Source organism: Mauremys reevesii, linkage group 20 (assembly GCF_016161935.1).
Source record: "Mauremys reevesii isolate NIE-2019 linkage group 20, ASM1616193v1, whole genome shotgun sequence".
Taxonomy (NCBI): domain Eukaryota; kingdom Metazoa; phylum Chordata; order Testudines; family Geoemydidae; genus Mauremys; species Mauremys reevesii.
In genome coordinates, this window is record NC_052642.1 from 953,740 (window position 1) to 969,666 (window position 15,927).

At 47.8% G+C, this 15,927-nt stretch overlaps 1 long non-coding RNA gene across 1 annotated transcript; it reads left to right on the top strand.

The window, feature by feature from the left end:
• Positions 1–6,114: 6,114 nt before the first annotated feature.
• Positions 6,115–15,692, top strand: LOC120387451. The gene is made up of 3 exons (XR_005590167.1): positions 6,115–6,266; positions 8,306–8,452; positions 14,349–15,692. It is a non-coding gene; the product is annotated as an uncharacterized LOC120387451 (long non-coding RNA).
• Positions 15,693–15,927: the final 235 nt, after the last annotated feature.

Below are 15,927 nucleotides of genomic sequence, written 5' to 3' on the forward strand. Positions count from 1 at the left end.
GTACTGATTGTTTTGTTTCTGATATTTACATGTCAAGGATTTGTAAACTTGTTAAAACTTCCTAAATAAATAGTTTAAAAAAATTAATGATAGCTTAAGTACAAGTGATCATGACTTGATCACATTTGTAATGTTCAAGCAGAATAAACTCCAGACCAGTAATATATATCCTTGGTACTTTAACAGCACCAGTTTCACAAAGCCAATAACAATTATGAGCCAAATCAGCTAGGAGGAAGAATTTAAGCAGAAAAATATGAAGGATAATTGGGAATTGTTTAAGAACACCTTCTAGACACACAAAAAGCCACAATCCCACAACTGAGAAAGAAAGCTGTACTGGTTAAAAAAAACAACCTGATTTAGAGGGGAAGTGAAAGCAGCTGTCAAAAATAAAAAAATAATATATAACAAATGGAAGAAAAGAGAAATTGATAGTAATGAATATAAATCAGAAGTTATGAACTGTAGAAGATTAATAAGGGACACAAGGAGAAATCTATGGCCAACAAAACAAAGGACAATAGGAAGGAGTTTTTAAAATATATTAGGAACAAAAAGAATTCTGACAATATAAAATGAACATGGCACACATTAAATGGACTAAAAACTGGCTTACGGATAGGTCTCAGCAGGTAATTTATATATGGGGAATCATTACCAAGCAGGTGTGTTTCTGGTGGGGTAGTTCTTGGCCCTAGGCTATTTAACATTTTTATCAATGACCTGGAAGGAAACATAAAACCATCAGTGATAATAATTGCAGATGACACAAAGATTGGAGGAGTGGTAAATGAATAAGAGGACAGGTCCCTGATTCAGAGTGATCTGGATCACTTGGTAAATTGGGCACAAGCAAACAATATGAATTTTAATACAGCTAAATATAAATGTATACATTTAGGAACAAAGAATGTCGGCCACACTTACACAATGAGGGACTTTATCCTGAGAAGCAGTGACTCTGTAAAAGATCTGGGGGTCATGGTGAACATGAGCTCCCAGTGTGATGCTGTGGCCAAAAACAGATAATGTAATCCTGGGATGTTTAAACCAGAAATCCTGAGCTGGAACAGAGAGGTTATTTTATCTCTGTATTTGGCACTAGTGCGACTGCTGCTGGAATCCTGTGTCCAGTTCTGGTGCCTACAATTCAAGAAGGATGTTGCTAAATTGCAGAGGGATCAGAGAAGATCCACAAGAGTGATTAAAAAATTAGAAAACCTGCCTGATAGTGATAGACTCAAGGAGATCGATCTACTTAGCTTACCAAAGAGAAGGTTAAGGGTGACTTTATTACAGTCTATAAGTATATACAGGGGGAGCTAATATTTAATAATGAGCTCTTCAGTCTAGCAGAGAAAGGTCTAACAATCCAATGGCTCAAAGATGAAGCTCAACAAATTCAGACTGGAAAAAAGGTATACATTTTAACAGTGAGGGTAATTAACCATTGGAACAATTTACCAAGGGTTGTGATGTATTCTCCATCACTGGCCATTTAAAAATCAATATTGGCTGTTTTTCTATAAGATCTGCTCTAGGAATTATTTAGGGTCAGGTCTCCAGCCTGTGCTATACAGGAGGTCATACTAGATGATCACAGTGGTCCCTGCTGCGCTTGGAATCTATGAATCTATTAATTTTCCTGGTGCCATGCAGACTTGAACGAATGTCACTATGGCCTCATAAGAACATAAGAATGGCCATACTGGGTCAGACCAAAGGTCCATCTAGCCCAGTATCCTGTCTTCTGACAGTGGCCAATGCCAGGTGCTTCAGAGGGAATGAACAGAACAGTATCAGAGGGGTAGCCGTGTTAGTCTGGTTCTGTAGAAGCAGCAAAGAATCCTGTGGCACCTTATAGACTAACAGACGTTTTGCAGCATGAGCTTTCGTGGGTGAATACTTCGGACTTGCATCCGAAGAAGTGGGTATTCACCCACGAAAGCTCATGCTGCAAAATGTCTGTTAGTCTATAAGGTGCCACAGGATTCTTTGCTGCTTGAACAGAACAGGTAATCATCAAATGATCCATCCCCTGTCGCCCATTCCCAGCTTTTGGCAAACAGAGGCTAAGGACACTCAGAGCATGGTTTTGAATCCCTGCCCATCCTGGCTAATAGTCATTGGTGGACCCATCCTCCATAAACTTATCTAGTTCGTTTTTGAACCCTTTTAGTGTCTTGGCCTTCACAACATTCTCTGGCAAAGAGTTCCATAGGTTGACTGTGCATTGTGTGAAGAAATACTTCCTTTTGTTTGCTTTAAACCTGCTGCCTATCAATTTCATTTGGTGACCCCTAGTTCTTGTGATACGAGAAGGAGTAAATAACACTTCCTTATTTTCTTCTCTACACCATTCATGATTTTATAGACCTCTATCATCAGGGGCGGCTCTACAAAGTAGGCTGCCCCAAGCAGCGCGGAGCGCTGCGCCGCCCTTCCCCAGTCCCGCGGCGGGTCCCCTCTTCCCGCGGCTCCGGCATCCTGGGGAGGGCGGCATTTGCTCGGTGGAGCTCCCGCCGGCATGCCTGCGGCAGGTCCACTGGAGCCCGGACGAGCGGACCTGCCGCAGTCATGCCCACGGGAGCTCAACCGGAGCCGCGGGAAGACGGGACCCGCCGCAGGCATGACTGCGGCAGGTCCGCTCGTCCCGGGCTCCGGTGGACCTGCTGCCGGCATGCCGGCGGGAGCTCCAGCGGACCCAAATGACGCCCTCCCCAGGATGCCGCCCCAAGCGGGCGCTTGGCCCGCTGGTGCCTAGAGCCGCCCCTGTCTATCATATCCCCCTTTAGTCGTCTCTTTTCCAAGCTGAAAAGTCCCAGTCCTATTAATCTCTCCTCATATGGAAGCTGTTCCATACCCCTAATCATTTTTGTTGCCCTTTTCTGAATCTTTTCCAATTCCAATATATCTTTTTAGATGGGGCAACCAGATCTGCATGCAATGTTCGAGATGTGGGCATACCATGGATCTATATAGAGGCAACATGATATTTTCTGTCTTATTATCTATTCCTTTCCTAATGATTCCGAACATTCTGTTCCCTTTTTTGACTGCCACTGCACATTGAGTGGATGATTTCAAAGAACTATCCACAATGACTCCAAGATCTCTTTCTTGAGTGCTAACGGCTAAGTTAGACCTCATCATTTTATATGTATAGTTGGGATTATGTTTTCCAGTGTGCATTACTTTGCATTTATCAACATTGAATTTCATCTGCCATTTTGTTGGCCAGTCACCCAGTTTTGCCTCTACACTGGCACTAGATCAGCAGGGGGGTGAATTGGTCAGAGATTCTTATTTTAATCATTTCCCCCCCAATTTCTTAATAATAAATATACAAGAGCAACATGGATCAGCCCCAGCACAGGCATATGGAAGTGTCCAGCTCAGCTACTCTTGGCATAGCCCCCTGATTATAATCAGGGCGAACAGTGGCATAAAGCTGGGATCAGTCTCATAGGGCCTGATTTCCAAACAGAGGGCCAGATCCTGTGAGGTGTTGAGTGGCCTCAACTATCACTGAGAGATCAACCCTGCAAATCTGCACTCAGATGAGTAATCCCTGCTCCAGTGAGTAGTCTCCATGACATTCACTATGGAGATCATTGTTGAGAGCTGGGTGAATAACATGTACATAGAGTTTACTTGACTGACTTTTCTGTAGATTGGCACAAGCATCATTCAGGAATCATTTTTTTATTCTCCAACCCACTCTTCATTTGCTCACAATTCAGAGAAAAACAAGCCTGGACCTCACCACTGTACCCCGCGGATTCATTATAACACTAGCCGCTGAGAAGTTAAAGGGAATTTTTTAAAAAAAAATCCCATCTGGAGACATTTTAAAGCCATGGTGAGCAGGCTTGGTGCCCTTCAGGGTCAGTGCAAGGATGTTTCGCGCCCTAGGCGAAATTCCCACCTTGCGCCCCCCACGCCCCTACCCTGAGGCACCACCCTCCCGCGGCAGCTCCCCTCCTCCACCCTGAGGCACCCCCCGCCCACGGCAGCTCCCCCCCTCTGCCCTGAAGCGCCCCCCTTGCGACAGCTCCCCATCCCCCACCCTCCGCCCTGAGGCGCCCCCCTTGCGGCAGCACCCCACCCCCCACCCTCCGCCCTGAGGCACCCCAGCTCACCCCTGCTCCACGCACGAGCACAAGCACCCCGAGCACGCCGTGGCTGCTTCACTTCTCCCGCCTCCCAAGCTTGCGGCGCCTAAGCTGATTGGCACCGCAAGCCTGGGAGGCGGGAGAAGTGAAGCGGCCATGGCGTGCTCGGGGAGGAGGCGGAGCAGGGGTGAGCTGGGGCGGGGAGTTCCCCTGCGTGCCGCCCCACCCTTACTTGCTGCAGGCGACCCTCCCCGTGCTCCCCTGCCCCAGCTCCCTCTGCCTAAATGCCGGCGGCGACCGGGGCAGCCGAAGATCTGGCCGCCGCAGTCGCTGCCGAAGAAAATGGCGCCCCCCAAATGCCAGCGCCCTAGGCAGCCGCCTAGGTTGCCTAAATGGTTGCACCGGCCCTGGTGCCCTTGTAGACTGGGGATTAGCCACTTACCAGAGGAAAAAGGAAATGGAAGAGATGTACTGTGACTGAGTGTCTGGAGGGGCTACATGGAGAATACCACACTCAGGGCAGACTGCAAGGAATAGGGCAGACAATCTCCCTAATTGGTAGTTTATTCTTAAAAAAAATTAATTAGATTCACCAAGCCAGTAACAAAACAGCTTCTGAAATACCAGACTGGTTAACAAGAAGTAAAATACAGTCCCTTTAAGCATTCCAGCTCTTGATCCCCATCTAGACAGCCAAGTCTAATATAGTGAGTGGTTACTGAAAATCGGATTCCCCAGATGTTCGATCCACTAGTCCTAAAGAACCAGATGCTGATCCCCAGCTCAGTATGAGTCTCAGATCTTACCCAATAATCAAACGTGTCAACCCTTTAGTAACTAAAACTAAACATTTTAATAATAGAAAGAAACAAAAAGAAGAGAGTTGCAGTGGTCAATAGATCAATTTACATACAGGTATGGGAAAAGCCCTTAGGTCAGTTTCACAGTGGAGATGGCAAGGCTACTGATTTATAAAATCTCTCTGGACTCAATTTAAAAGATTATACTCCAATGGGCAGTCCAAGTGTAGAGTTTGTTCAAATTTTTTCATGAGAACCCCAGGGTAAATCCAGAGTAAACCTGGAGACCTCAGTCTTGTGGCTTAGACCATCCCTGTCAAAGTTTAAGCAGACCTGAGATAAAAAGGATCAGATCCGGGGCTTTTTCTGTGTAGTGTTCTAGCAAGCTGATAAGCCTCTTGACAGCAATTGTCACAGCAGGATTTTCCTGGATGAAGAATAGGCAGCACATATTGCTGCTTAGAAGCTAAACTTTTATTTCCTATGCATATACAGGTAAACTAGTGGCATTCATTTACATAAGGCAATTAGCCATTCAAACTATCAAGACAGTTGATTATAGCCTAGATAATTAAGATGAAGACAAAGATTCTTACATCTTTGATCTTAAGGTTAACTGAACCATCCGCATGCATAATATAATGCTATTAAGACATTAAAGGGAATTAGCATCTACAAGCTAATCTGGTTACCTTGTTAAACTTCCAAGAAGATACAGGTAAACACAGAGAAATACACTTAGTATCTACCCTGGATTTCTACCACTACAAATAAATGGGGTTAATGATTTCTGATTTAGTACACCTCTTTGAAATTCACATACAAGTAGATTGTCTTGATTACATTTCAATGCCTGTTAAGTTGTGTGATGGAGCAAGGCCGGATGGCTACAGGAAAGTACTCAGGAACAGGTATGTTAGCCCCAGGCTAAGCAAATCCCTAGGACCATGGGAACCAAAATGGCAGTTGCTCCAGGATAATTAAGGCACCTGGGGCCAATTAAGAACTTTCTAGAAGACACCGGAGAGAGCTACATTGATTGGAGCACCTGCAGCCAATCAGGGCAGGCTAATCAGGGCACCTGGGGCCAATTAAGAACTTTCTAGAAGGCACCGGAGAGAGCTACATTGATTGGAGCACCTGCAGCCAATCAGGGCAGGCTAATCAGGGCACCTGGTATAAAAAGGAGAGCTTACTCCAGTCAAGGAGGAGGAGCCAGAGGAAGGAATGGCGTATGAGGAGCTGGGAGCCAGAGACACAAGGAACTAAGAACTGAGAGGGTGTACTACTGGAGGATTGAGGAAATACCATACAATCAAGCAATATCAGACACAAGGAGGATCCTATGGTGAGGATAAGAAAGGTGTTTGAAGGAGGCTATGGGGAAGTAGCCCAGGGAGCTGTAGCGGTCAAGCAGCGGTTACAAGTAGCACTATAGAGACTGCTGCCATTCACAGGGCCCTGGGCTGGAACCCGGAGTAGAGGGCGGGCCCGGGTTCCCCCCAAGCCTCGCTACTCCTAATCAGACATAGGAGGAGGTGATCCAGACTGTGGATTTCATCCAAGGGGAAGACCACTGAGGGGAGGAAATCCGCCAATAAGCGCAGGACCTACTAGAGGAGAGGAGGAACTTTGCCACAGTTGTGTAACCCCTCTGCCAGGCTGAAACGATAGCAGCAAGGGCCAGGTTCAATACCTAGGGGTCCCTTCCCCACAACGTAATGCAGACCAGCTCGAGCCCCCACCCAGTGACCTGGGAAAATCTTACACACACCCCTGGGCGCCTCAAGGAGGCAATACTTCCCCTCTCGCAAGCACAGACTCTTGGTGTAGCAGAAAAGGTTTAATTACATAAGATAAACAACAACAAGCATGAAATTTGGAAAATACCTCAACTGGAGTTCATAGGTCAAACCGTGAGCAAAGACCCACCCCAGCAACTTGGGCCGTGTCCTTCTCTCTGGGCCCTTGAGTCCAGCAACCCCCCTAAATCACCCACAGTCCCAAAAGTCCCACAATTCAAAAGTCTCTGTCCCAGGTCAGGCGGCCCAGAGTTCAAGAGTCTCTTTGCAGAGGTCCCCCTCCCCAGCCTAGGTAGAAAGGGGCACCTTACGTGGTTCGGGGCCAGCTGCCCTGCCTCTTCGTGGGGTTCTGCTTCCACTAGTCGTCCCCGCAAACAGCTCAGCTCCGCTTACTCTGTGGGCTGCTCCACTCTGCCAGCTGCTCTGGTCCACCAGCCGTCCTCACGAGCTGCTCAGCTCCACTCACCCAGTGGCTGCACAAACTGCTCCACTCTGCTCTGCCAGTATTGCTTCAGGCTCCCCCACTCATTAGCACAGTGCTCTCAGCTCAGCAAGTCCAGCTCTTCAATGATTTCAGCTCCACTCATTAGCACAGTGCTCTCAGCTCAGCAAGTCTAGCTCTTCAGTGATTTCAGCTCATAGTAGGGGAGCCCCAGTACCAGTGAATTCAGCTCAGTAACCTGCATTTAGATTCTTAAGGGAATCAAAAGTTAACTCTGACATTCCACAGTGGAGAGAGGCACAGGTAGAACTGGTGCTTCTGGCTCACACAAGGAGCCTGCACCACCAAGTACAGATACTGGCCCCCAGCCTCTCTCCTTTCAATGGGTTTTGGAACCCATGTGCCCCATCTAGCAAGCGCTATCCAGCTGACAATGAAACCCCCCATCACAAGACAATTTTGTAGTTCCCCATTTATCCAATCAGGGTGACAACATTTCATTCCTCCTGCCCCAATAACAACGAGATTGGGGCTCCCACAGCTGTGAAAATAACCATCCCATGCTGCTTTGCGGTATGCTAAGTGGGGTGGGAGTGCCCATGCAAATAACCGAAATACCAATGCAACACTTTCCACACTCCCCATAATTTACCACCAGATGTCAGGGTGGGGCTCATCCTGACTCTGCTTACAGTTGTTATTGGTCATATCCAGTTGACTAGTCTGTCAGTGTCACACATACCAACTTTGAGACAGTCCTTCCTGCAATCAATACAATAGGACTCTTCTAGAACTGGGCTTGTCTAGTTCTTTCCTCCTAGGGCACTTACAGCGAGCAGCTCCCTCCCAACCCTCCCCCCATGCGAGCAGCTACCTTCCAACCCGCACTGCATGGTTTTCAAAGTGTTTCAATCTGCAAAGAATCAGGAAAGGCTCCATGGACCATAGTCTGGGAGCTGCGGCAGTAGAAGACTACTTATAAGTGCAATACCCCACTAGGAAAAACAGTTACTTACCCAATAGTAACTGTTGTTCTTGGAGATGTTTTGTTCATGTGGCTCCCACCTAGGGAGTAGTAGTGTCCCTTTCCCAGGAGTTTGGGAGTTCAAACAGCAGTTCATATCCTTGCATCCCACCTCACAGGCATAAGGGGGCAGCGTGACCCTTCACCCTCAGTTCCTTTGCTGTCCACAGTTTCCAGAGGAATCTCTGAGCTGCAAGGATGGAAGATGGGTTGTGGGATCCATGAACACAGAACATCTCAAAGAGCAACAGTTTATATTGTATAAGGTAAGTCATTGTTTCTTTCTCTTCCAGTTCCTGCCCGTGTGCATGGGTGGTGGGTATAACAGGCCAGGGGAGGCTCTGCCTGCCCAGTGCTGCTGCGGTGGCCAGACCCCCCAGTTGCAGGGTTTTGGGGGAAGGGAATTTTTTGTTTTATTATTCCCCATGCAGGTTCTGGGGTGGCTGGGGAGGCAGTATGTGCTATTCAGCTTCCTGGGTTCATCAGTAACTTCCCCGGACTCCAGAGAGATTACTGAGGAACCCAGGAAGCTGAGTAGCAAATACCGCCTCCTCAGCCGCCCTGGAACCTGCATGGGACATAGCAAAAGCATCTGTGTGAGAGTGAGACGCTTTTCCCCAGGACAGGTTGGGGTCTGGGAAGGGGAGGCGTGGCACAGCTGTGGTTGGCTTGGGGTTCCTTCAGGCAGGTGGGGAGGGCGGGGTCTTGGGGCTTCAGCCAGCAGGGTGTGGGGGGGTCTTGGTACTCCGGCCGTGGGTGAAAGGGGTGGAGCCAGGGGCTAGCCTCCCTGAAGGGGGGGGGGCTCCACCTGCCACCCATGTCTACGTGTCACCCATTTATGGAGATTTACCAGTGGTGGGAGCTGTGAGCCCATCTGCACATGGATTGCAGAAGCTGAGTATCCACTCTAAATGATGATACTGAAGAGTAAGGTTGTGTGGTATTTACTGAGGACCATGTTGCTGCTCTACAGATTTAGATGATTGGAAGTCTACTGAAGCCTGCTGCTGAGGTAACTTGGGCCTGGTAGAATGAGCAATTGCTTGATCTGGTAGCTGGAACAAATGTTGAAAGAGAAAGTGGTTAAGGACATAGACGTAAATGGTAATTGGGTAAACGGTAAAATACAACAGGGTTTTACAAAAGGTAGATCATGCCAGACCAACCTGATCTCCTTCTTTGAGAAGATAACCAATTTTTTTTGACAAAGGAAATGCAGTAGATCTAATCTACCTCAATTCCAATAAGGCGCAGTTTGACCCAGTTCCGCATGGAAAATTATTAGTTACATTGGAGAAGATGGGGATTAACATGAGAACTGAAAGGAGGATAAGGGACTGGTTAAAGGAAGACTACAACAGGTCATACTGAAAGGTGAACTGTCAGGCTGGAGGGAGGTTACTAGGGGAGTTCCTCAGGGATACAGCTTGGGACCAATCTTATTTAACATTTTCATTCATGACCTTGGCATAGAAAGTGGGATTGCACTAATAAAATTTGGGAATGACACAAAGTTGGACAGTATTGCCAATACGGAGGGGAACCGGAATATCGTACAAGAAGATCTGGATGACCTTGAAAACTGGAATAATAGAAATGGGATGAAATTTAATAGTGCAAAGTGCAAGATCATACATAGGGACTAACAACAATAATTTTTTGCTGCAAACTGGGGACATATCAGTTGAAAGTGACAGTGGAGGAGAAAGACCTGCGTGTATTGGTCACGCACAGGATGACTATGAGCTGCCAATGTGATGCGGCCATGAAAAAGGCTAATGCAGTCCAAGGATGCATCAGGCGAGGTAATTCCAGTAGAGACAGGGAAGTATTAGTACCATTATACAAGACACTGGTGAGATCTCATCTGGAATACTGTGTGCAATTTTGTTCTCCCAAGAAAGATGAATTCAAACTGGGACAGGTGCAGAGAAAGGCTCATAGGATGATCTGAGGAATGGAAAACCTACCTTATGGGAAGACATTCAACGAGCCTGACTGGTTTAGCCTAACCAAACTAAGGCTAAGGGGAGATATGATTGCTCTCTATAAATACATTCAAGTATTAATGTCATGGATGGAGAAGAGTTAAGTGCCAATGTGGACACAAAAAAAATGGTTATAAACTGGCCATCAACAAATTTAGGCTTGAAATTAGGCAAATATTTCTAACCAGCGGAGGAGTGAAGTTCTGGAACAGCCTTCCAAGCGGGTAGTGGGGGTAAAAAACCTAACTGGCTTCAAGTCTGAGTTTGATAATTTTATGGCAGGGCTCGTAAGATGAGACTGCCTACAATGACATGTGGCCCATCTGCGACTGCTAGCAGCAAATATCTCCAGTGGCTTGTGATGGTGATGGGACACTGGATGGGGAGGGCTCCGAGTTATTACTTTCCCAGGTTTCTGGCTAGTGGATCTTGCCCACATGCTCAAGGTCCTACTGATCACCATATTTGGTGTTCAGGAAGGAATTTTCCCCCAGGTCAAATTGACAGAGACCTTGGTGGTTTTTTGCCTTCCTTTGCAGCCTGGGGCATGGGTCACTTGCAGGTTTAAATTAGTGTAACTGGTGGATTCTCCGTAACTTAAAGTCTTTAAATCATAAATTGAGGACTTCAGTAACTCGCCCAGAGGTTAGGGGGTCTATCACAGGAGGGGTGAGTGAGGTTCTATGGCCTGCAATGTTCACAATGATCCCTTCTGGCCTTAAAGTCTTAAAATCTATGAGTTGTAATTTATTAATGATGTTAGAAATCTTGATGCAATCCACAAACCATGTAGATAAATTTTGAGAGCAGGTTGGTTTACCTTTTAATGCACTGACATACGCTGCAAAGAGTCTAGGAGATTTTCTAACTGCTCTTATTCTAGAGTGAATAACCTTGTCTCATCCAGGGACAGGTGAGGCCTTGGACAAAATACCAGTAAGTGTATGTATTGATTAATATGAAAGTTTGAGACAATCTTAGGGATAAACCAAGGGTGAGGTTACATAGTTACTCTGCAAGGAATACTGCATATGGAGGAGCAGGCATAAATGCCTGGATCTCACTGTACATGCCAAAACAATTGCCATGACAAATGCCACTTTAATTGATAAATGACAATAAGAACGGTGGTCCAGAGCTTCCAAAGGGAGCTCCACAAGTGAAGGGAGAACTAAGTTTAAGTCCCAAGAAGGTGGCATTTCTATTATTAGCAGATACATGAGCAATAAGTCCATAAGGAATCCTATGACTGGTGCCTGAGAAAAATCCAAGGAACCTTGACTAGGAGGATAAAAGACCAAAATCTCAGGTAGGTGCACTCATCAAATTAAGTAAAAGTCCTGACTGGTTTAGTAACAGAAGCTGGTCCAGGATTGGTGGAATAGATGATTGAAGAGGAGCAGAATGCATCCATAGGGAAAAACTCTTCAGTTTAGCCAAATCTGCTCCATAGTCAAAGGTTTTCTACTTTCCATGATAATGCTCTGTATGTCATAAGAACAGCCTTTACCCAGTGATAATAATCAGAGGGTTCCCAGGCCCAGCGGTGAACAGGGTTGCACCCTGCACGGTTAAGTCTGGCAGAGGTGGAAGAGTTACAAATTGATGATTGGAGAGACGCAGTAGGTCTGGAGAGCAGAAGTGATAAGGCCACGCTGGGGCCACCAGGATCAGCTGAGCCCTCTCTGACCTCTTTGTCTGTAGCATCCTGGGAACTGGAGACATGGGTGAAATGTCAGCCCTGAGGCCTGAACCTACCAGAGGAGGGAGGTGAGCTCTCTGAAGGCACCCATGGGAGAGCAAGGGGAATTAAATGAGTGAGGCAGCATCTCATTTAAATATCAGCTGTGTTCTCTAGTGCCATCTATTGGAGAGCACGGGGAGTGGACTGAGAGAGGCAGTATCTTATTTGCCTATTACTGTAACTGCGGGTAGTTTGGGGACATTGGGTATAATTGCACCAAGTTTTGTGTTTGGGGCCCATATTTTCGAGATGATCCTGTTGGGAACCCACCTGGGCAAAGCCTGGCCAATGATTGGGTGTGACGTCACCCTAACAATCGCTGATGTTTGCCGAGGGGGTGGGTGGTAAGAGGTCCTGGACAAAACTAGAGGGCAAAGAGCAGGAATTTGCGTCATTCTTGGGTGGTTGCTGGGAACACCTCTCCAGGGGGTTACAGGGACTCTGATAGGTACCCAAGGCCACTGATCCCCCGTTATCTGAAAAAGCTGAGCCATGAGCTGTCTGTGCTGTATGCAGGCAGAGCTCACCAGAGGGGCCAGTTGTCTAGCCAGCGGGGTAGAGGCCAGACCCCAGCAGCAGTTCTGTTCACCTGAGCAGCAGGCAGAGCCAGGCAGCCCTTGGGCCCAACCACAGCCCCCAGAAGGCAGCACAAAGTGCAGTTGGATTCAGCCACAGGCCACAGCCTCCAGCAGACGGCACATCAGAGTGAGAGCAGTTGGGTGCACTCCAATGGGAGCAGAGGACTCCATAGCAACTGTCTACATCAGCCTAGTGACTCTGGTGAGGCCTCCCTGTCCTAGCTGCTGACATCATTATAGCAGGGCAGGAGGTAGAGCCCCAGCTGTCTACCAAACCGGGCCCTTGATTTTGCTGGACTCTTGGAACCACAGACTGTGAGTGAGGAAGTTGGGGTACCCACAAACTGAGAGTGGGAGTCCGAAAACTGCACCAGCCATTCAGGGTCCAACTGGTTTATCTGCCAGAACCTTCGAGTCCTTGGGAGATGGCTCACTATGGGATATATGTGGTGACTGACGCGCCATTCCCAGAGTAGAATGGCTTCTTGACAGAGGGGGTCTGATCTGGCTCCTCCCTGTCTCTTTATACAATATATTGCTGAGGCATTGTCTGTTTAATATCGTCACTGCTTGGTTTCTCAACAGTGGTAGGAATGATTTGCAGGCGTAACAAATCACCCTCAGCTCCAATACTGCGAGCTGATGGATCTTCAGAGGTCCACAGGCTGTGACTGTGGAATTGAGCCAGATATGCACCCAAGCTGCTTGTGGATGCATTGGTGACTAGTGTCTGGGTGGGAGAGATCAGACAGCTATTCCTTGACAAATGTAGCCCTAATCTAACCACCAACAAAGGGACAAAAGAATCAACTGGGGAATCCCGATACATTGGTTAAGGCTCAGATGTTATCCAGAACTGAATAGATCTGTCCCAATCTGGCAAAAAGGGTCACCTGAGTGGAAGAGGCCATGCAAGCTAGTAACCTCAAACCAGTTCTTAGCAGTGTTTGTGGGTGTGAGAGGTGAGAGATGAACCCTTGCCAGCCTGGAATCCAGGAGCGCCTATAAACTCTGTGGATTAGGATGGGCTCAAATGTGATTTCTTTAGGTTGATGGGAGGGAGAGAGAATGACATGACATTGTCGGGCACACCTCTATTGAATGACCTGCAAGTCCCAAGGATCTGAGGTTCTTGCAGTTCAGGCCTCCCTGAAGAGAAGGGGGAACCAAACGGGGGTGGGGTGGGATGGGGGAGAAAGGTGCAGATCCACATAGGCTGGCTTGGGATCCTCAACTGAAGCCTCAAATTTGTTGTTTCTGCTATTGGGATGCTTGAGAAGTGAATGGAGACCTTGGTTTCCACATTAAGAACCTCTGTCACTTCCTGAGCCGAACTGGTTGTTTTGATGATACCAGGAGGAAGACGAATGAGATTGCTGTCAAGCAGTATACTGAGGTTTATACTGTTTATTTTAAAGTTGGAAGGACAAAGGTGCCCCAGAGAGAATGAACAGAACAGGGAATCATCAAGTGATCCATCCCCTGTCGCCCATTACCTGCTTCTGGCAAACAGAGGTAGGGACACCATCCCTGCCCATCCTGTCTAATAGTCATTGATGGACCTAACCTCCGTGAACTTACCTAGTTCTTTTTTGAACCCTGTTATAGTTTTGGCATACAGCCACCTCTGTAATTAAGCTGCTGTTGCATGTCCACACTAGCTCCTTGTGTTGACTGAGCACTTCCACAGTAGCAGCTCTTGCATGGACACAGAGAGCAGAACACTATGGGTAGCTATCCCACCATGGAACTGGCTGCAGGATGTTTTTGGGAAGGCTTTGCAATGCCTCATGGGGGTAGCGTCACATGATGCAGGTTTCTCAATCCCATTGTTCCATGGGTTTCCTACTAGGTTTCCAGCTGCTTTTCAACTGCTCTGTTAACCTGTGAGCCAGCCATCAGTCTCAGAAAGCATGGATCCTGCACTGCTCTTCAGTCATGTGCTGTGTGTTATGAACACAAGGCGATAGGAGGAGCTCCATGGGGGCACATTCACCGCCATCCTGACCCCAGCCCGCTCCTCATAGAAGCAGCACGTCTGCGGCTCCGCCCCAGAGTGACTATTTGCCTCCCTTGCCTCCTGCTATGCTTGCCGCAGCTCTCTGAGTTTTACACAGCACTGCTGCGTGTCCCTATCATAGCCCTTCCCCTCCATGCCCTAAGCAAGTCCCTGCGGCTGGAGTGGAGCTGTGCCTGCAAAGCTTCCTCTCCCCACAGACCCAGAAGATTCACCACCACCTCCCGTGTACTCCAGGCAGGAGCACGTTTGCTGCACGGAGCCCAGGCTCAGCTGGGCAGTTGCTATGTGAGCTCTCTACACCAAGCAAACAGGAAGAGCAAGTTCTAAACTTCCTGGGGCTTAACAGGGAAGGGGCATTCATCTGTGTACCTGGCTTCTGGGCAGCGGAGCTTGAACTGGTGACCAGAGCAGTCATGGAGTGCATTGTGGGATACCTCCTGAAGGCCATTTACATCGACATAAATAAAGCAGGGTCTATGCTGACACTGTGTCGCTCTAACTACGTCACCCTAGGCTCTCTGCCGCTCGTCGAGGTGGTTTTACAATGTCAGCGTAGCAGGAGGAGCACTGCAGTGTGTACAAGCTGCTTTATGTCAACAAAACTGTGTAGTGTGGACACGGACTACAGCTGCTTGAAGAGAGGTTCTGGCAGTGAGCTGACCTGAGCAAATTTAATTCAACTCATCCAACTGCTGCTGTGTCCCACTGACTGTAACTATATTTGGTCACCATGCGGCTCGCAATTCTAACCAGAAAAGAAGCTGAAGGATACACCTTATGACCCGAACATCTAATACAGAGGTCTCAAACTCAATTAACCTTAGGGCCAGTGCCAGTCCTCAAATCCTCCCAGTGGGCCAATAATGTCATTGAAGATGGTGTTCATGCCACCTCCCAGCCCATTTTCCACCCTTTTCCCTCGCTCCCTTGGCCTCATGCCACCCCAGCTGACTCTGCCCTCACAGAGACAGGTGCTAAATACTATGAGGAGTTTTCCCAGCTGTCCAAAGGCAGATCCATGAACTGGGATGTCTTCATCTGTCCTTTATCCGGCTACATGGGGCACAGACTACACCCACCATGCTCACAGCTTCAGGACACGTGAAGAATCACACATATTCATTTCAGACACAGTAGAAGAAACTAGCAAGAAACCCTTGGGAAACCCATCCTGTCTCTTCTTTTCTGTACCCTGTTCTAACTGTGACACCTTCTCCTTCATTTGCACTCACATTCCCCTGTCCCAGGGTTTACAGAGTGCCTGGAGTGCAATCCTGACAGTCCTGAGCTCTGGAGGAGACCACAAGGAGGCTGTCCCTTCCCGTGGATGGGTAGAGCTGAAGCAAGAACCAGTGCCAGGCTCAGGAGAGCTGTGGTGTGCCGCTGCAACTGTGCCTTCCCTCCTACTTCC